The sequence below is a fragment of the Sturnira hondurensis genome, unplaced genomic scaffold (genome assembly GCF_014824575.4).
Source record: "Sturnira hondurensis isolate 20B ecotype Veracruz unplaced genomic scaffold, ASM1482457v3 Scaffold0001074, whole genome shotgun sequence".
NCBI classification, from domain to species: Eukaryota; Metazoa; Chordata; class Mammalia; order Chiroptera; family Phyllostomidae; genus Sturnira; species Sturnira hondurensis.
Window position 1 is genome coordinate 3,680,992 of NW_028073705.1, and position 22,292 is coordinate 3,703,283.

General features: G+C 36.4%; 1 protein-coding gene across 3 annotated transcripts in view; it reads left to right on the plus strand.

The window, feature by feature from the left end:
- Nucleotides 1-22,292, plus strand: part of ELF1 (E74 like ETS transcription factor 1) — a 138,022-nt gene that overhangs the window by 33,559 nt on the left and 82,171 nt on the right. For 2 of the 3 annotated variants that reach the window (XM_037060445.1, XM_037060455.1), the window contains exon 1: nt 3,265-3,568. The exons of the other annotated variant lie outside the window; for it this stretch is intronic. The gene's annotated coding sequence lies outside the window, so the exon portion shown is untranslated. Of the gene's footprint in view, nt 1-3,264; nt 3,569-22,292 lie in introns of those variants that run through there. 3 annotated transcript variants of the gene reach the window in all.

Here is a 22,292-nt window from a genome sequence, read left to right on the forward strand (position 1 = left end):
GGATTTCCTGGAAGTCTATTTCCTTTGCCAGACTGGGGAAGTTCTCCTTTATTATTTGTTCAAATACGTTTTCCACTCGTGGCTGTTTCTTTCCCCCTTCTGGTACCCCTATAATCCGGATGTTGGAACGTTTAAAGATGTCCTGGAGGTTCCTAAGCCTCTCCTCATTTTTTTGAATTCTCATTTCTTCATTCCTTTCTGGTGGGATGTTTTGTTCTTCCTTCTGGTCCATTCCATTGATTTGTGTCCCTGTTTCCTTTCCATCACTATTGGTTTCCTGGACATCTCCCTTCATTTCAATTAGTTTAGCCTTCATATGTTCCTCTAATTTGTGACTTTGTTCCTCTAATTTGTGACTATAATCTACCAGTTCTGTGAGCATCCTGATAAATAGTGTCCTGAATTGTGCTTCTGAGAGGCTGGCAATTTCTTGGTCACTTAGAGTTATTGGCTCTGGGACTTTGAGTTCTTCTTGCGCCATCTTTCGGGTTGTTCGTGCCTGTTCCATAGCAGGATCAGAGCCCTAAAGTGTTCACTAGAACAGGGCAACTAAGTCGCTGGGTTGTGACGCTGTATGTGGGGGTGGGGTCAAAGAGGGACTATGGCGTCCTGTCCGCCGCCTGCTGCCACGGCCCTCACCGGTGCCGCAGTTGCTGCCGTCACCAGGCCCACGCGTTTCGTCCCACGCGAGTGTGCCACCTCCGTCAGCCCTCGCCCCCTGGGGCCTGCGTGGTCTGACTCTCTGTGCGCAAATATGCGCCCGCGGTCTGCCCCGCACCCCAACTGATTCCCATCTGCCTGCGCGCCTGGGTTGGAGGCCCTATCCTGCCCGACCCTGCTCGCTGCTGGCTCCGCCCCTCTTACCGTCCCCGTTGAACAGGTTTGATGTAGTTGGACTTCCGTATAATTCAATTTTCTGTCCTTTGGTTGTGTCTTTGTTTCTCCAAACCTTTGTTGTATTCAAACTTGGTTGTGGGAGAAGGCACAGTGTTTCCACCTATGCCTCCATCTTGGCTGAAGTCCAATTTATATTTCTTTATTGAGTAATAATGTTAATCTTTTCTGTGCTTATTCCCTCTCTGTATCTCTTCTTCTGTTCAGTGGTTTGACTGTTTTAAAAATTGGTTTGTTTTCTTATTTTTGAGTTTAAGTTCTTTATAGGGCATGGACTGATTTTAATTCTCCCAATAATCCTTTGGGTACTATTAGCCTAAATTACAGATAAAGAAGTTAAGGCACAGGATTGCTATGTAATTGCCCAGGATTATACAACTAATAGGTGGCAGAGCTGGAATTTGAACTCAGGAAGATTGGCTCTAGAACCTGTACTGTTTTGCTTTTTTTTTTCTTTCCCCTGTGTGGATTGATTTCTTGGGACTGTAAGTACAACCAGGATTCAGTTCCTGTGGGTGGTAAAATAATACTAATAGGGATGCCCCTGGTCAAAGGGACAATATATTATAATAGCAACTCTGGAATCATCTCCTTAGCAATAGCTAAGATAACTTGTTGCTATTGAAGAGGGGTAATTATTTTCATTTTGTGTCTCTTCCCATCTATATATGTGTGGCCAAAATCACTTCTTTTAAATTACAGTCCAAATACCTGCCGTTATCACATAATCAGTTTTATATAAATGGATTTTCTCAGTAGCAGAGGCTTACCCTTTTATGTATTCATGCTTCATAAAAAATTTTACACACTTTATGTCCATTTTGTTTTTTAAAAACCTTTATTATGATAATGCTGACTTTAAGGCACTCAAAGTGATATGCTTTGGGAGAATGTAGAATGTGTTGACCTTATAGGGTAGCTTCAGATCCCAGTGCTTTATACTTATTTATATAGTAGTTTTGTAGTTTTAAATTTATTTCTCACATTATCAGCTTTGTCACTTGTTTCTTTTGACATCACCCATTCTATATTCACTTTTTATAATTTCTAATTAGCTAAAAGATAATCAAATTACTAGGCTTACATGGATATTGTCTAAAATAAGTTTCAGCTCTGGGAAACGACTTGGGTTTTCCAAGAAGCATTTCCTGTGACTGCTTAGAGGACCTTTTCCTTGGAGTTTGGGTATTGAATAGTCATTCTGGATAAATGAGCTAAATTAAACAAAATATGAAAGTGATATGTTTTTATTTTTAGTATAATTTTTTATTAGTAATTTGTTTAACCATGGGAATTATTTTAATAACAGATAAACAAGTCAAGCAATGTTCAGTGGAATGGAATAAATAAGTACTTAATGGGCAGCAAGTTGGTTCATTGTCATTACATTTTGTAGCAGTTTGTACAGTTCCTAAGTCAGTGACAGCTTGTCCTCTCAGCTGTGCCTCTTGTAAGGCAGAATAATTATTTCCAAGTAATTGACTAAAGGGAGAACACCTTGCCAAGTTCCATTTGCTTTTTACAAAATATTAGGATGAAGGCTAGCTAGTGACTTGCACTTCATCATTTAAAGTGCTTCTGGAAAGCATTAGTTTTCAAGCTATTTTGATCAATTTAAGCTCTTAGGGTAAATTAATAAATATTCACACATGGGGGTAGGGTAAGTAATTGTAGTAATATTTCAGCTCCATGGGCACCTTGTCAGATATATGGTGGCTTGGAGAGCAAAACTTCACTGGCCACATATTTTGTTGGCATCCTTATGCTAGATGTGTATGGTACAGCCCAACACATAGTATGCTTTCATTTATGTTTGAAAGGTATAGAAAATTGTGGCCATGTCTTGGAAGTAGTAGAGCTATGAACCATGATTGCATTGTAATTATTTTAAAATAGAGTTTTAACAAGTTTGCAGTTCTATTTAAAATCATTTTGTTATATTAAACTTTAGTTCCTTTCTAATCCCAAGTTTGGTATTATTTTTTAGTATAAACCAGATTAATTCTCACTTATTTTTCCACTGAACTTTGAATTTTCTAGTGGATATCTGTTTAGTGAACTTATAAGTCTGCATCTGGTATTGCAGTTTGCTAGCTGTTCCAGAGTACATAGTAATATACCCCTTTCATATAAAGGTTAATAAGTAGCCAGGTTAAATTCAGCAGTTCATTGTTACTTACATTAAAAGCTAGAAAGTTTGCTATCTTCCTTCCATTTCCTCCCATGCTTTTTCCTCTGTTTTATTTACTTGATACATTAAAATTACTTTAAAAATTAAGATTTAAAAAATACAATATACAGTTTTTAATTTTGCCTCCTTATAGATTCTGATTTTATTTCATTATTCATTTTAATATGGTAATTAATATAAGCTGAGTAATAGTTTAATCAAGATAGATCTTGCTCCTAGGCTCCACCTTGCTCCTTTTTCTATACCTCTCCCCTCGTTTTTACCTGTAAATTTGCATGTTTGACCTAGCAGAATAATTGGGTCCACAGCAACATGGGCGTGCCTCCCTTAGAAACACTTAGTTTCATGTATGACTCATAAGCTGAAGCACAGACACCACTTCCCCAATCTACAGGAGCCATTTTAACAGCATAAACTTGCCGGATTGCTTTTTTATTTTCAAGCCCAAAGGACAATATTTAAAGATAATGAGAATATTTGAAGGTAATGTTATGATTTTGGGTGTTTGCTTTTGGCTGTTTCCTGAGTTGGTGAATGGAGGGTGGTTCTTACCTGTCGAAGAACATGGCTGAATGTGTTCTCTAACTCTGAGAAAATGTAGTCAGTCACATGCCTGACTGTACTTTTTAACTACTAGGGAAAACAAAGCATTCAAATACTGGAAAGTTTTAGATCTTCTTGGTAAAGCATTTTTTATGTTTTGTGTGATTTTTTTTCCTGTATGACTTGAGAATAAAGGGATTTTTTCTTTCTTTTTTTATATCACAAGGCAAACTAAGTCAGATTTTAATTTTAAAAAAATGTAATTGTATTTCCAGGGTAGCCAGAAGTTACAGTTAAATAAACTGTACTATTCATGTGTGATACTCATGTTAAGAAAAAAATTCAGAAGCAATGGTTTTGTTTTGGCATTTTAGTTTAGGGGAGGTTTTGGGACAATTCAGTTATAGGTGTTGCTCTTCGACTGTTTTCTCCTTCTTTTCTTTCTCTTAAGTTAATGAAATGATACTGAACATTGAATTTTGAAAATGGAAGTTTAAGTAAAATGAACGCTCATTTAGATAACAAGTAAAAGTGACATAAAGAGGAAGAATAACTAGAATGATTCATTTACTTTTAGAAAAAAATAAAGCTCTATAATTAACACTGGAGACTTGTTCTGAGTAACAGCCTTAGAAGCATAACTAGATTCTAAGAAAACACAGTATTTCAATTTGTGTAGAAAGAAAAAGTAAAGAGTATTGGCATTTTTTCTGTTCTTAATATGTGCTTGTTTTGTATTTTAACATGTGCTTATTTTGTATTTTAACAAGTATTACCTTTTATAATAGAAAAGATTGTCCAGTCTTTTCCTGAAATATTTATCATTGAAATTATGAGACTTTGGCAATTGTACATTCTGGTGTGCGTTAAAGTCCTAGGTACTCTGAGAAGCTGGATATAGTAGTATTTTAGTTATGAAAATTATTTATGCAACCAAATATGAAAGTAAAATTAGAATATGCAGTGATTATTAATAAAGTTTTTAAAAATAAAACTTCCCAAGTCATTTACTATTGACTGTGATGATATTTAGCCAGCTCCTCAGGAATTTGTTGTTGTTCACTTTCTAAGTGCTTGAAGGCCTGTCAGACGAAAGGGAAGATAGAAAGGCAGTCAATTATTATATCTTTAATATTTTGAAAGGATTGTCGATATTAACAGATCAATTTTGTGGTCTTATAAGATATGCACAGCAGACATTTTACTCTTAGCCATTTGCTATCATCTTTGTTTCAGTATTGCCGATTTGGTCAGCCTTTGGGTAAGCAAAGGCTGTATTTACTTCTAATCTGACCTGTCTGAAAAATCCAATGAAACTTTTGTGCCTTAAAAAAAATTTTTTGGAGTTTTTAAAAGCCAGTGACCCATATGAGAAAAATCAAGGGGCACTCAAATAAGCAAATAATTAAGATTTTATTTATTAAAGAGAGTAGAAGAATTTAGTTTCTTAAAATCAAGATACTAGTACAATTTAAATAAAATAGTGCTCATATGTTTCAGTTTCTTTTTATGTAAAGAAGACTGAGGTGGGGCTTCAAAGAGAAGGGAGGAAAAAGAATGCACAGAAGAAAGGAAAGGCCTTTAAGACTTAATAGGTAGTCTCCTTCCTACTCTTCTCTGATAAGGTTGAATTTAAGTTTAAACTGAGTCATTAGACTTAAAGTTAGAATTACCAGTTTACACAACTGCAGAGCTAAAAAAGAGTGAAGATTGTTCAATTGCCTCACTTTTATAAATGAAGGAACAGCCCCAAAAGGTCCTGAAACTTGCTGAAGGTTGTGCAATGCTTAATGGCAGGGTTTCCAGCCTGGAGCTACTGATGCTAGTCCACTCCAACAAATGATGCTTTGTTTGAAATGGTCTGTATTTACTTAAGAGTAAATAAGACCTTAGTTAAATTCCTTGCTGGTAATTTTGGTGATAAGATGCAACCAAATGAATTAATCACTGATTTTGAAAATGTGTTCAATTTACTTTTTTTCCTCAGAGAGATGATTGTTTTAAAAAATTTCTACAACAGTTTTTTATACTGTTAGAAGTTTTTCATAGTTGAAGCATTGTTTTTGACATTGCTTGTTTATGATAGGCCTAATGAGGGTGAAAATATAAGAAATTGGGAATTTACTTTACATGTATAGATAAAAAGACAGGTTTATTTCTGCTTTAATTTTACCTCATTCTTTTAGGAGGGCAGATACTGTTTAATATGATGCCTTGTTGTATTATAGTGTGTATATGGTGGGGTATGTATAAAACTTTGGGTATGAGTATACAAAATATGGAGGTCTCTAAGCTATAACATAATAGTTTGAATTTAACTTCCCCATATCTAGTAGTCTCATTCTGTCATATCTTTTCTCTTTTTTTGAGAGTTTACCTACTGGGCACTTTTAGAATCTTCTGGGAAATACAAAATCTTTGTCTATTAATTTTTGTTTTATTGGGGTGGTTGAATTTTTTTAAAAGTTACTTTGCATATGACTGTTGAATTGCCTAAATTTCTGAGACTTCTATTCCAGTTCAATATCAGATTTTCCACATCGTGGTCATCATCGTTCTAAACAACAAACAGGGAACAAAAAGCTAGAAAAAAGGAAACATGGGTTCTATCCTCACAAACTTAGATTCTTACTGGGAAAAACAGGGCTTGGTAACATAGGTGAAGTAAGTAAAGAATGGAACCAAACCACTAAGAAGTTAAATTCAGGTTCAGAGTGCCTCTCTAGAGGTGAATTATGATTGACACTTAAAACAGGAAAGTTTATGGATGTTTAGGAATTATGAGTATTGAAGAATGTGCATTTGCCTCCGTTAAGATTGTCTTCATCAACAAGAAAAAGAACGTTAAGCTCTTGAGATTAGAGATGTTTTCTTCTATTTCTTCTTTTCAACCTTTGACAAACTACAAAGTATATATGAGTTGACTATTATTTGCTCATATCTGCTGCATTAAACCCTTGACTGCTCAGTTGGGCAGGCCCTGCTATATTGTTAGGAGTGGCAAATCTTTAAAAGGTATGTGGTCCTCAGCTTAATCTCTTGTCTGGTTTCTGCTCATTGTAACCATTCAAAGAAAAAAAATAGCACCTATCTGGTAGGATACATTTTAAAGCAATGATTTCCAACCTTTGGTATAACAATCAACTGGCTTCAACCTAGGAAATTCTGATTCATTAGACCTAGGGTTTGATTTTTCAATCCGCATTTTTAGTAAAATGCTTGTGATACAGGTACTTTTACGTAACACTTCCAGAAACAGATTTGACAGATTTAGGAGGAGTGATTAATTAGTTATTTAGCATTGTAATGTATGAATTTTTAAGCAACAATACAGGAGTGGGCAACAGTAGGTTTATAGTTGTGAGTTCACATAACACAGAGTTTATTCTTGTATTATTATTTAGTCTCGTAGTATATATTTTTCCACATGAACAACTGTAAATATACTTTTGCCCACCCTGTAGTTTGAAGCCCACAGCCCATAGTAAGTAAGAAAAGTGACTGCAGTAGTTTATTATCAATATTAGGACTTATTTATCCTCCTCTCTCTATCTTTTGTCCCTTTCTCTTCCATTTTTGCTGGGCTGTGTCTTTCAACTTTGTGACTCTCCTTCTCTCCTCTTCTCTAATTCTGCTTTCTCCCTTCTACTCCCCAACCCACTGACATATTGACCACAATATATAATGAAACTAATTATTTTTGTTTTTCCAATGTAATTGGCCTGCTCTGTATCTCTCAGCGAACCATTGCTCTGCCAATGTTAGTTTATTTTCCTATAAGTTCTATTTGGTGCTTTATGGTGTCTCTCTCTCTGTTCTCTTATCCCCGAGGTTCTAGGAAAAAAACACATTCCCTTCCTGATTTATGATAGCATTTACAGTCTTTGAAAGCCTCTCTGGGAAAATACACTATATTATTTGTAATTGTTTGTCTGTGAGGGAGCAATATTTTCCCCAATGTGATGCTTGGATATAACTTTTGAGGTTTCTTTCGACATTTAATTACATCACTGATTGTATATTTATGGATTTTTGCCTTACATTACATCCCATCTAATGAGACATAGATGTTCATAGACTCTTGAATAGATGGGAAGAAGAGTTGCATCAGTTGAATTGTCTGAAAATAATTATTGCTTTCATCAGTTGTATTTCCACCAGATTATTTTGTTCTTTTGCTTCATATAAATGATGAAGATTAAATTAGTAATGCCACTGGGTCAACTCAAATGGTGAAAACAATTTTCAGCTATTGGAGCAATCTTTTTTCCCTTTAGTATGGAGAACCTACTAAAGAAACAATTTTTTATGTCACCTTCATCTTTGTGTCTTATGCAATGGTCTGTGTACTATAGTAAAAATGACTGTTGATCTGTACTACAAATGTCTACACATCCCACTCTTTATGGAAAAAATAACTCATGTGCTATTTGCTTTGTTGGCAAAGAGGGAGAAATTATGCAGCTGAAATTTGGTTGCACAAATTTCTGCAGAAACATTTTGATTTCCTCTCTTCTAGTTTTAATACCTGAATTAATGCCATATTCATCATCAGAAAACTCTTTCTAAACTTTCATTTTCACTTTTATTCTCTTCCCCGTATAGGACTTCAGAACCCTTCTTCCATTTGTCCTTTAATTGCTGAGGGGGAAGAGAGCTTGTTAAGCTCTTTTTTAACTCCATATTTTGTAGCCTGAGATTGATTGTTAGCCTGAAAAAAAATCCCTTTAGAGTTTGTATGAAGATTGATTTAACAAAATTTTCAAAGTTTTAAAACTTTGAAACAGTTTTCAAAGTGCCCTGGCCAGGTAGTTCAGTGGGTTGGAGCCTCTTCCTGTACACCAAAAAATTTCAGCTTCAATTCTGGGTCAGGACACGTACCTTGGTTGTGGGTTTAATCCTTGGTTGTGGGTTTGATCCCTGGCGGTGGTTTGTGCAGAGGGTGGCCAATCAATGTTTCTTTCTTTTTCTCCATTTTTCTCTCTCTAGAATCACTGAATATATCCTCAGGTGAGGATTTAAAAAGTTAGCAGAGTGATATATGTACATTGCTTTAAATCTAATAGAATAGAAGAGCCTATCAGCAACATCCCTCTTCTACCCAGTCCCATTCTCAGTCCTGCTGCCCAGAGGTAAACCTAGAGTACTTCTTTTGTTTTATAAAATCTGTGTTTTCTTGGATCTATCCTTGTCCTGTCTTCTATCCTATATATTAGAAGTTCTTCTATATAGCAGGAACCAGTATGACCTTGCATGATGTAAAGCCATGTGAAGTTCATTATCTATGTGATAGATGCCCTATCATATTACAGTCATAGTGTTTGTGTAAAGCTGAATGGATAATTTTTTAAAGTATGTTTTATTCCACAATGAGATACCACTTTACACTGGTTAGAATGGCTATCATAAACAAAGCAACAAACAACAAGTGTTGGAGAGGTTGTGGGGAAAGGGGACCCTAGCTCACTGTTGGTGGGATTGCAGACTGGTACAACCATTATGGAAAACAGTATGGAATTTTCTAAGAAAACTAAAAATGGACCTGCCTTTTGACCCAGCAATTCCACTGCTGGGATTATATCCTAAGAACCCTAAAACACCCATCCCAAAGAACCTATGCACCCCAATGTTTATAGCAGCACAATTTACAATAGCCAAGAGCTGGAAGCAACCTAGGTCCCATCAGTAAATAAATGGATCAAAAAACTATGGTACATACACACAATAGAATTCTATGCAGCAGAAAGAAAGAAGGAGCTCCTACCGTTTGCAACAGCATGGATGGAACTGGAAAGCATTATTCTGAGTGAAATAAGCCAGGTCGTGAAGGACAAATACCATATGATCTCACCTTTAACAGGAAGCTAAACAACAAAACAAACAAGCAAGCAAAATAAAAACAAAGACACTGAAATAGAGAACAGGGGGACAGTGACCGGAGGGGTGAGGGGAGGGAATTTCAGGGGGGAAAGGGGAAGGAAGGATTTAGAAGAACTAGTATAAAGGACACATGGACAACAACTAAGGGGGGTGGAAATGGGAGGGAGGTAGGGAGCATGGGAGAGTGGGCTGGAATGGGATAATAGACAGAAAACTGTACTTGAAAAAAAAGTATGTTTTATTGAACATGCTATTTCAGTTGTCCCAATTCCACCCCACCCCCGGCCTTTGGGTTATTTTTTTGTTTTAGAAAACAGTGTTATAACAGTGAAGCTAAAAATTTTATAGTAAGTTCTGGCTGGTGTGGCTCAGTGGGTTGAATACCAGCCTGCAAACTGAAAGGTCACTGGTTTGATTCCCAGTCATGGCACATGCCTGGATTGCCACCAAGTCCCCGGTTGGGGATGTGCAAGAAACAACCAATCAATGTTTCTCATGTGCATTGATGTTTCTCTTCTTCTTTCTCCTTCCCTTCCCCTCTCTCTAGAAATGAATAAATGAAATCTTTTAAAAACTTTTATAGTAAAACTATAAAAATGAGATGTTGACTTAATAATTGTTAGTTTAGCCCTGGCTGGTGTGGCTCAGTGGATTGAGTGTGGATTTGTGAACCAAAAGGTCACTGGTTTCAGTTCCCAGTTGGGGCACATGAATGGATTATGGGCCAGGTCCCTGGTGGAGGGCACATGAGAGGCAACTGCATGTTGATGTTTCTCTCCCTCTTTTTCTCCCTCCTTTATGCCATTTCTAAATTAATGAATTAATTATAAAATAATTGTTAGTTCATGTGCATACTATTTTCATCAAAATATTAAATGGATGCTTAGTATTATAATGGGACAATTCATTATCCTTTTCTCTTTAAAGCTGAAAATGTACATCTAGGAAAACATAAAACATGTACAGTTTAAATATAATTATAAAGTGTTTACCCATGTCACAACAACCTAGGTTAAGAAATATAGCATGCTCATTACATTAACGAGAAGTCCCCAGTCCTGCTCATGTTTGTTTATTCTTAAAAATAACTACTGTCTTGGCTTTTATGATAAGCTTTTCATTTTAGTTTTACCACTTTGAGCTTTATTTAAGTGCAGTCATACCATATATATTCTGTAGTAACTTGCTTCTTTCATTCAACTCTGTGAGATTTATTTTAATTGCAGTGTTGTCCCATTGTCTGCCTATACCACAGTGTGACCCATTGTCTGCCTATACCACAGTGTGTCCCATTGTCTGCCTATACCAAAGTGTATTTATTATGGCTTGTTGATGGCATTAGATTGTTTCCAGTTTGGGAACATTCCTGCACTTGGTTGGTTACTAAAACTTATGTGCAAGAGTTCTTTAGAGCAGTATCATCCCATTGAGGTATGTGAAGAGTTTACAAAGAGTATGGAGAGAATGGGTAGTTTTAGATGATTTAGAGCAGATTTCCCTAACCTCTGGGCCACAGAGGTTAACCAGGTTACCCAGCAGGAGGTGAACTTAAATATAATGTGTTTCAGTCATCCCGAAACCACCTGCTCTACCCTGGTCTATGGAAAAATTGTGTTCCATGAAACCAGTCCCTGGTGTCAGAAAGGTTGGGGATTGTTGATTTAGAGTTCTTCATTGTCTTTCCCAGTAACAGGTGCCTGCTATTGATGCCTTTTTACCCATTCAGCTTTTACTATGGTATATAGGCCAGGGGGGTAAAATCCTCCAGAACCCTAAACAGATAGGCAATTGATGCATTTTAGATTAAGTTGGAGACATAAATATATTTGATTACTAAAGAGTTTAGAGTGTCTGCCACTTGTTAACTATGATTCATTTATTTCAAACAATTTTTAATGAAAGCAGTAAAAATAGATACAATATAGTTCAAGTTACGTACATAAAATAATACTGTTATTGACACATATGTAGTAAAGGTGTAAAAATATGGACAGACAGCGGCAACATCAATTTTAGAATAAAGGAGGGATAAAATGAGATTGGAGAGGGATATATAGGAGGCTTTGACTATATATGACTTTTTTTTCTTAAGAATCTGAAACAAAATATGGTAAAATGTTAATGTAAAGTTGGGTGATAGGTATGAGAACATATTCTCTTTCTCTTTGGTTGAACTATTTCATAATAAATTTTGTTATATAAACGTTAGTTTATTTTTGTCCCACATTTGTAAATAACTGAGAAATAATGTTTAATTTGATGAAGTTGATTTGAAAAATGGTGAGTAGGCTCTATATCAGTGAAAAATGTTAGCCCACTATTTCAGTGAAAGGTATTAACTAGATTCAGAACTAAGTTATGTGAGACTGTGTGTCTGTCCCATATAACTAATGAGATGGCTCTAGGTATACTTCTGATGGGTAACCTCCAGTTGAGATTTATTAACAAGTTGGAGCTATAGTTTGCTAGGAATAATTTAGTTTAGTCGTTAGAATTATCCCCTATTTAAACATTCAAAAACACATTTGAGAACAAAAAAATTCATAAAACAATTGATATATTGATCAACACTGATAAACTTTAAGTAGCTAATATCCTGTTAGACTTTTGCATCTAATTGGATTTATTGACATAATCAGTGTTTTATCTTACTTCCTTAAATTTCTTAGTATAACTAAAACAATTCATTTACCATTAGAGGGTTTTTTATTTAAACTTGATGTGGAATACAACAGTAAGGCTTCCAAAATTTAATAATGTAAATATGAAAATTGCTATAAAAAGTGAAAATATAGATCTTGATCCAGGTTTTTGCTTTGTAATTATTTCTTGGCTCCCTTTTCTAAAATGTTTTCTATAATGTATGGATAAGTAGTAGTAGTGACAAAGAAGAACATGTGGAAATAGAAGTCATAGGATTTTGGAGTTGGGTTCTTATAAGTCATATACTTCAGAGGTCTCCTGTATTTTTTATTATATTCCTTTCATCATATATAATGTATTGATTCATCCAACAATTATTTAATATTTGCTAGGTGTTATTATTGAGGCTTAAGAATATAACAGTGAATAAAACATAGAAACTTTACTTAATAGGTATATACATATACTATAGCATTCACTTCTATTTACAATGCATTGTAATGTACATAAAGATTAGAGAAAATTATGGATAGAGTAGTAGTCTTCAAAGAAGACTACTGAGACTACTCAGATCTACTGAGATGAGCAAAGTATAATAGAATTTATTTATTTTTAAACATCTTTATTTTACCAAGGGATTAAAAATGTATCCCAGAGAGTTTTCTTTTTGATATGCTATTCTTCTGAGAAAGCACCCCTTAAAGGGCATTTAATAAATAATAATATCCTATACTTGTAAAGAACTTGTATATTGATAACTCTAACCCCTGGAAACAAAAGCTCTTTGTGGTCCTCAATAATCTTTAAAGGTATAAGGGGTCTTGACACCAAAAGAATGCTGAGCTATTGCAACCAGTGTTTTAAATATTATTTTAACAGATAAGTCTTTTTTCTCCATCCTAAAATTTTATGTGAGAAATTGTGGTTAAGCAACTTTCCCAATATTGGACGATTTAATAGATAATCTGTACTTTTAGTATTTGATTTAGTCCTTTTCATATTGATAATAAAGCAGAGTTTTACATGAACTAAATTGAAGTTTTTAAAAAACTACATGTTCTAAGGCAGAACAATTACTTAAAACAATTAATAAAGACTTCCGCCAAGATGGAGGCATAGGTGGAAACACTGTGCCTTCTCCCACAACCAAGTTTGAATACAACTAAGGTTTGGAGAACAAAGATACAGCCAAAGGACAGAAAATTGAATTATATGGAAGTCTGACTACATCTAACCGTTCAATGGGGACGGTAAGAGGGGCGGAGCCAGCAGCAAGCCGGGTAGGGCAGGACAGATCCCCCAACCTAGGCACGCAGGCAGCCCGGAACCAGTTGGGATGCAGGGCAGACTGAACGCGGTCCCACATTCACACACAGTGAGACAGACCACACAGGCCTCAGGGGGCGAGGGCTGACGGTGGTGGCACACTCGTGTGCAGTGGGACGAACTGTGTGGGCCTGGTGACAGTGGCAACTGCGGCACCAGTGGGGGCCATGGCGGCAGGCGGCAGGCCATTGTTCCTCTTTGACCCCGCCCCCACATACAACATCACAGCCCAGCGACTGAGTTGCTCTGCTCTAGTGAACACCTTAGGGCTCCGATCCTGCTACAGAACAGACATGAACAGCCCAAAAGATGGCATAAGAAGAACTCAAAGTCCCAGAGCCCATAACTCTAAGTGACCGAGAAAGTGCCAGCCTCTCAGAAGCACAATTCAAGACACTGTTTATCAGGATGCTAACAGAACTGGTTGACTATAGTCATAAATTAGAGGAACATATGAAGGCTAAACTAATTGAAATGAAGGGAGATGTCCAGGAAACCAATAGCGATTGGAAAGGAAACTGGGACTCAAATCAATGGAATGGACCAGAAGGAAGAACAAAACATCCCACCAGAAAGGAATGAAGAAATGAGAATTCAAAAAAATGAGGAGAGGCTTAGGAACCTCCAGGACATCTTTAAACGTTCCAACATCCGGATTATAGGGGTACCAGAAGGGGGAAAGAAACAGCCACGAGTGGAAAACGTATTTGAACAAATAATAAAGGAGAACTTCCCCAGTCTGGCAAAGGAAATAGACTTCCAGGAAATCCAGGAAGCTCAGAGAGTGCCAAAGAAGTTGGACCCAAGAAGGAACACACCAAGGCACATCATAATTACATTAGCCAAGACTAAAATGAAGGAGAGAATCCTAGAAGCAGCAAGGGATAAGGGGACAGTCACCTACAAAGGAGTACCCATCAGACTGTCAGCGGATTTCTCAAAAGAGACCTTACAGGCAAGAAGGGGCTGGAAAGAAGTATTCCAAGTCATGAAATCCAAAGACCTACAGCCAAGATTGCTTTATCCAGCAAAACTTTCATTTAGAATGGAAGGACAGATAAAGTGCTTCTCAGATAAGGTCAAGTTCAAGGAGTTCATCATCACCAAGCCCTTATTATATGAAATGCTAAAGGGACTTATCTAAGAAAAAGAAGATGAAAAATATGAACAGTGAAAGGACAGCAAACTCACAGTTATTAACAACCACACCTAAAACAAAAGCAAACCAAGAGGACAGCTAGATCAGGAGTGGAACCGTAGAAATGAAGAACACATGGAGGGTTAGCAACAGGGGAGTGGGAGGAGGAGAAGGGGGGAGAAGGTACAGAAAATAGCATAGATGGTAGGTAGAAAATAGATAGGGAGGAGGGCAAGAATAGTGGGGGAAATATAGAATCTAAAGAACTTGGGACATGTGGTTATAAACTAAGGGGGGGGAGATGGTGGGGGAGGGAGTGTGCAGTGGAGGGGAATAAAGGGGAATAGAACAACTGTAATGGTATAATCAATAAATATATTTTAAAAAACAATAAAAATATTAGTTTGAAAGTTTTTCCCAATGAGGAGGATCATAGATGATCACCTTCACCATGATCCCTTGTGCTCCCCAAAGTTTCTTCCACAAAGAATAGCAAAACTTTCTAAAATTGGGGAGAATATTAAGTTATTATATTTATATTTGATATATTAATTATTATATAGTGATTATGTTAATATATATTTGATATAATTATGTTTATACTTATATTTAATGTTAAAATATTAAAGTTACTAGTAAAGGAATATAATTAAGTGAAATATTTTTTCAACTATTGACAGAATTTAAAGTGTTGTGGGTCGGTGAAAATGCCATTAAATATACATGCATGCATTCTATTGATAGCAGTAAAAAATGGAAAAAAGCCTTTTGGAAGGCAGTTGGCCTATATCAAATACTTTGAAAATCTACATACCTTTTGATATAAAAACTCCAGTTCTAGGACTCTATCATAGATTATCCAAAAGAAAATATAAGGATGGGAACAAAGATTTAGCTGTCAGGATACTAGAACCACTGGTTGTAATAGTGTAGCAGTTCTCAAGTGTTATACTCTTCCAACTTCTTGAACTTGAACCACTGGTTGTAATAGTGTAGCAGTTCTCAAGTGTTTTACTCTTCCAACTTCTTGAACTTCTTCCTTATGCTCTTAAAAATTACTGAAGATTCCAAAGAGCTTTTGTTTATGTGGATTATATTTATCAATCTTTACCAATATTAGACATTAAAATAAAATTTAATATTAATACATTAATTAAAAATAAATTTATTACATGTTCATGCAATTATTTTTCCAAAAGATGATGGTGTTTTCCAAAGCATAATCTGTATGGAAAGGAATGCAACTCTCCTTTTAACTTTTAGATTAACAAAAGACAGCTAGGTTCTCCTACCTGCTTCTGCAGTAAATGCATTGTAATACGTTGCTTTGGCTAAAGAATATGAAGGAAACTTGGCTTCACCCAGATGTGTAGTTGGAAAAAGAGATGTATTTTAATAGCTGTTTCACATAATCGTGGATTTCTTCTTTGATACTAAACACACAAAAACTCATCAAATCATCAAATGCCAGTTTCTTAAAGGTTAGGGCTAAGGGACTCTGAAACCCTAACAAATAAACTTTTTGTCTTCTGTAACAATAAATTATGTTCATCTGTCTTGCACTTTGAGTAAATTAATTTTTTACCTGAGCAAGATTCTGTAACACCATTCATTGGTAATTTGAATATGTCAGTATTGATATATTTTTGAAAATCAATTTTTTAAATATCACACCGATCTTATCAGAAGTCTTATAAGTACGGGAAAGCTGACAAGTTCCAAGTATTGGGCACAAGTTTTCCAAAATTCTGATTTTTCTGTTGAAAACTTACATTTTATCATTGGTGAGAAATATATAATATGATACAATATATCATTGTTAATATGTTTGAGAAAATGTCTGCCAAATATGCAATTCTAAATCATAAGTAGTCCTTCCAAGTAAAAATGACATTCCATGAAAAAGCAGCTAATTTATCTCACAACTCAAAACAATAATAGCATTAGTGCTTTTATTTAAGCCAACCATTCTGTTTTATTATTAAACAGAAATATTTTATGCATACTTCCAATTTTGTAAGAATATTTAAAAGGTGTACTTAGTGGTTGAGATTTAAGTAAAGAAAAGTGAAACTGGCTTTTTAAAAATATGAATTTCTGCCCTGGCTGGTGTAACTTAGTGGATTGAGCGTGGGCCTGCGAACCACACAATCGCGGTTCGATTCCCAGTCAGGGCACATGCCTGGGTTGCAGGCCAGTTCCCAGCAGGGGACTCATGAGAAGCAACCATACATTGATATTTCTCTCCTTCTCTCCTTCCCTTCCCCTCCAAAGGTAAATAAATAAAATCTTTAAAAAAATATGAGTTTCTAAGTGGTAATACAATGACTAGTATGGTTTGGTGACTCAACCTTTGTTCGTACCAAGGCACTGACCTTTGCTTTTGCACAATCACTGGAAATATCAACATGGTGAAAAAGGCAAATAATACCTTAGTATTATTATGAAAATAGCTTTGACCTCATGAATTACCTGAAAATGTTTCTGGAGCCATATTTTGAGAATCACTATAATATTGCAACATTGGAAATAATCCAAATATCCAAAAATAACAATTAGTTAAAGAAATGACAGTACTTACAATTTGAGATAGAGTATAATTTTATTAAACTTTATGTTAAATATAAGCTATGATACAGTATTTTTCTATTTTTTGGTACCTATCTAATGAGAAAATCAGCATTTTTCAAAGAAAATGAAAGTGTTGATTCTGAGCCCCAGTATTTCCATTTAGTTGGTAACTTTGTGATAAAGGAAAATTAACAGGCAGAAGAAGGTAATTACTAGCTTCTCTTCCAATCTAAGGACTTTCTGTGCAGTAACTTTGAGTTTAATTTTCATAGTAAAAGGACTTGGCAATGATTTCAGTCATCTTCATATACTTCATAGTAATAGGTGAAATATATTTTCAAATTAACATCTTCCCATAGATTTCATTCCTCATTAGGCATTTTCCTTTTATGAAAAAGATTTTATTTACTTAGTTTTAGAGAGAGGGGAAGGGAGGGAGAAAGTAGGGGAGAGAAACAAGAAGGTTGCCTCTTGCACGCTCTCAACCAGGAACTGAACCTGCAGCACATGCGTGTACTCTGATCAGGAATTGGACAGGCAACCTTTCAGTTTAGAGATGATACCCAACCCACTGAGACACACCAGTCAGGGCTCATTAGGCATTTTCTGATTTACACATTCCTATTGTATTCTTTTTAATTGAGAGAGCTTTTTCTTCCTTAAAATATTTTTATTGATTTTAGAGAGAGGGAGAAACAGAGAGAGAAACATCGATTTGTTGTTCCACTTACTCATGCATTCTTTGGTTGATTCTTGTGTGTTCCCTGACCAGGGATTGAACCTACAGCCTTGCTGTATCAGGACAATGCTCCAACTAACCGAATTACCCAGCCAGATCCTTAATTTGAGAACTTTGAGTTGCTGTGTATGATTTAGCTTCAGAGTGAATTAAAGAAGTGAGTTTTAAAACAAACTTAGCCAGAGATTTTCTTACAGCAATTTAGAGCATACTCATGCTGACAAAATTATCACTGTGTCAGTGGTGATGATAGACCCTGCGCCTTATAGGAAATTTAGAAAGAGATGGTTGGGGTAGGACCCCCAGGTTTCTTGTTAAGATCTCCATACATGGCATCTCTGGAATGAAGTATCTTCTGAAGAAAGGCAGGGGTTTTTTTGTTTTTGTTTTTGTTTTTGGTGAGAGGCAACATTGCAAATAGGCTGCTTTATACATTCTATTTTTTAAAATTATTTTTAATTTTTCAATTACAGTTGACATTGTATTAGCTTTGGGTATACAACATAGTGATTAGATATTTATATAACATCTGAAGTGATCACCCCAATAAGTCTAGTACCCATCTGTCACCATATGTAGTTATTGCAGTATTATTGATTATATTACCTATGCTGTACATTATTTTTAAGTATATTTTATTGATTATGATATTACAGTTGTCCCATTTTTTTCTCCTTTCTCCCTCTCCACCCTGTACCCACTTCCCTTTAGCATTCTCTCCCAACCTTAGTTCATGTCCATGGGTTGTATATATAAGTTCTTTGGCTTCTCCATTTCCATACTATTCTTAACCTACCCCTGTTTATTTTCTGCCTACCAGTTATGCTTCTTATTCCCTGTACCATTTTCCCCCATTCTCTTCCTCCTTCTCTCCACTGATAACCCTCCATGTGACTTCCAATTCTGTGATTCTGGTCCTGTTCTAGTCATATGCTTAATTTGTTTTTTTTTTATGTTCAGTTGTTAATAGTTTTGAGTTTGTTGTCATTTTACTGTTCATATTTTTTATCATCTTTTTCTTAGATAAGTCCCTTTAATATTTCATATGATAAAGGCTTAGTGATCATGAACTCCTTTAACTTGACCTTATCTAGGAAGCACTGTATCTGCCCTTCCAGTCTGAATGATAGCTTTGCTGGATAGAGTAATCTTGGATGCAGGTCCTTGCCTTTCATGACTTTGAATACTTCTTTCCAGCCCCTTCTTGCCCATAGGATTTCTTTTGAGAAATCAGCTGATAGTCTTATGGGAAATGTTTGGAAGGTAACTGTCTCCTTTCCTCTTGCTGCTTTTAAGATTCTCTCCTTATCTTTACTCTTGGATGATGTAATTACGATGTGCCTTGGTGTGTGCTTTGTTGGATACAACTTCTTTGGGATATTCTGAGACTCCTGGAAGTCTATTTCCTTTGCCAGATTGGGGAAGTTCTCCTTCATTATTTGTTCAAGTAAGTTTTCAGTTTCTTGCTGTTCCTCTTCCTTTCTGGCACCCCTATGATTCGGATGTGGGAATGTTTAAAGTTGTCCTGGAGGTTCCTAAGCCTCTCCTCATTTTTTTGAATTCTTGTTTCTGCATTCTGTTCTGGTTGGATATTTATTTCTTCCTTTTGTTCCAAATCATTGATTTGAGTCCTATTTCCTTCCCTTCACTGTTGGTTCCCTGTATATTTTCCCTTATTTCACTTTGTAGAGCCTTCATTTCTTCCTTCATTTTGTAACTGAACTCAATCATTTCTGTGAGCATTCTGATTACCAGTGTTTTGAACTCCACATCTGACAGGTTATTTCTCTCCTTGTCACTTAGTTGTTTTTCTGGAGTTTTGACCTTTTCTTTGGGCCATATTTCTTTGTCTCAATGCACCCATTACATAGTAAAGGGCAGAGCCTTAGGTGTTTGCCAGGGTGGGGCAATCCAGGTTGCTGCATTGTGGTGGTGTATGTGGGGGAGGGGTCAGAGAGGGAACAATGCCAGTTGCTAGCTTACTCAGCTCTTGTCCCACTTTCCATCACTTCCTTCACTTTCCACAAGCAGATTGTTCCCTTTCAGGTGCTGATTGCTGGGGTGGGTGAGCTTGTGTACATTCTATATCCCACAGGCCTCTCCAATGGATTCTCCTGTGAAACGGGGAGTTTTTCCCACTACAACTCCCACAGGTTTTTATAGTCAGAGGTTTTCAGGCTTTATGTCCCTGTGCTGGAACCCTGGGTTGTGGGGTTTGTCTCGCTTCCCAGTCATTCCTCCTGGTTTATCTGCATGGGAATGTGGGACTGCCCTGTGCTACACGCTCTCTCTGCCCTGGCTTTCTGTCTTCACCCCTCCTACTAGTCTGAATGAATGTTTCTTCTTAAACTCTTCCTTGGTTGTTGCACTTCCACACAGTTTGATTTTGTGGCAGTTCTGTTGTTTTTTGTTTTTCAGTTGTTTGTTATCCTTCTTTTGATTGTGGGAGGAAGCAAATTATGTCTACCTCCTCCTCCATCTTGGCTGGAACTCCTACCTATGCTGTACCTTACATCCCTGTGACTGATTTAATAACTGGCAATTTGAACATTTTAATTACTTCCCCCCTTTTACCCATTCCCCCAAACATCCCTCACATCTGTTAGTCATCAGTGTTCTCCATTTCTATGAATTTGTTTCTGGTCTGTTTGTTCATTTATTTTGTTTTTTATAATCCACATGTAAGTGAAACTATATAGTATTTGTCTTTTCTTCCTGACTTATTTCACTTAGTGTAATACTCTCTGGGTCAATCCATGTTGTTGCAGATGGCAAGGTTTCATTCCTTTACATGTCTGAGTAATAATCCATTGTATATCTGTACCATCTCTTCATTATCAATTTGACTATCAATGGATACTTAGGTTACTTTCATTTCTCAGCTATTTAAATAATGCTGAAATGAGCATATGGATGCATTTGACTTTTCAAATTAGCATTTTGGGTTTAAGATTTTATCTATCTATAGAGGGGAAGGGAAGGAGAGAAGGAGAAAAGAAGAGAAATGTCAATGTATGGTTGCCTCTCGTGCGTCCCCTGCTGAGAACTGGCCTGCAACCCAGGCATGTGCCCTGACTGGGAATTTGACCGCTATCCTTTGGTTTGCAGGCCTGTGCTCAATCCACTGAGCTACACCAGCCAGGGGTTTTGTTTTTTTTTTTAATAAATACCCAAAAGTGGAATTGCTGGGTCCTTCTTTGTTTCTTGTATTTTTAAAATATGTTTGTATTTTTTAAAAAGTTTTGTGGGGTTTTGGGGGGTGGTCAAATGATCTTTAATTGAAATATTTTCCTTTAGTTTTTAACTAGCCAGGCATTGCACTGCACCACTGTTGATGTCATGAGGATGGCGGCCATCAACATTGCAGCCCACACACTGGGCAGGCTCTGGGATCTCTTTAATGGTTCCAGAGGGTTCGCTTACTAAAGATTGGGTGCCACATCTGTCGCACAGTGTTGACAGTCTCATCAAAAGAAATATTTCCAGTGTGCTTATTATTATTATTATTTTTTGCTTCTTTCTGTCTTGCGGTGCTTCTTTTAAGGGCTGTGTTGATCAAAGCAGAGGCAGAAGGCACTACCTCATTCTGGGCTTGTCTGTTCTGAAATGTCAGTTTCACTGGAATCCTCAGACCCTTAAATTTACTGGTTGCTTTGGTGATGTCATCACCAACCTATTTTAGAGACAGGCCCAGGGATCTGTTCTTGGGCACCAGGGCAGATGTGGCACCAGCTTCCCCAATGGTGCACCTCAGGTACGTGATTTTAATTTCAATGGGGTCTAATTTCAGCAGCATGGTGGATGTGGCTGGTGTTGGATGAATGTGATTTCAGGATGAGTGAAGAAAGTTGCACCTTTGTCTCCTTCAAGCCAAAAGCTGAAAAGTATGCTTTTATTTTTAAAGTCTCTTTTGTCTCACATAGTATTGCTGCCCCAGGTTTTCTTTTTTAAATTTTCGTTCGCATGACATATCTTTTTTCATCCCTTTACTTTTAGTCGGTGTCTTTTGATGTGGAGTGGATCTCTTGTAGGCACATATATATATGAGTATTGTTTTCTTATCCATTCAGCCACCTTATGTCCTTTCATTGTAACATTTGGATGAATATATTTATTTTTCCCCTAAGTTCATTGAACATCCTTACAACCAGTGTTTTGAACTCTGCATCTGGTAGATTGCTTCTCTCCATTTATTTTACTTTATTTTTTTTGGAGTTTTGTTCTGTTTAATTTGAAACATGTTTCTCTGTCTCCTCATTTTATCTGCCTCCCTGTGTTTGTTTCTATGTGTTAGATAGAACTGCTGCACCTCCCAGTCTTGGTAGAGTAGCCTTACATAGTTTGGTCCTGGATTAGGTTACCCTGGT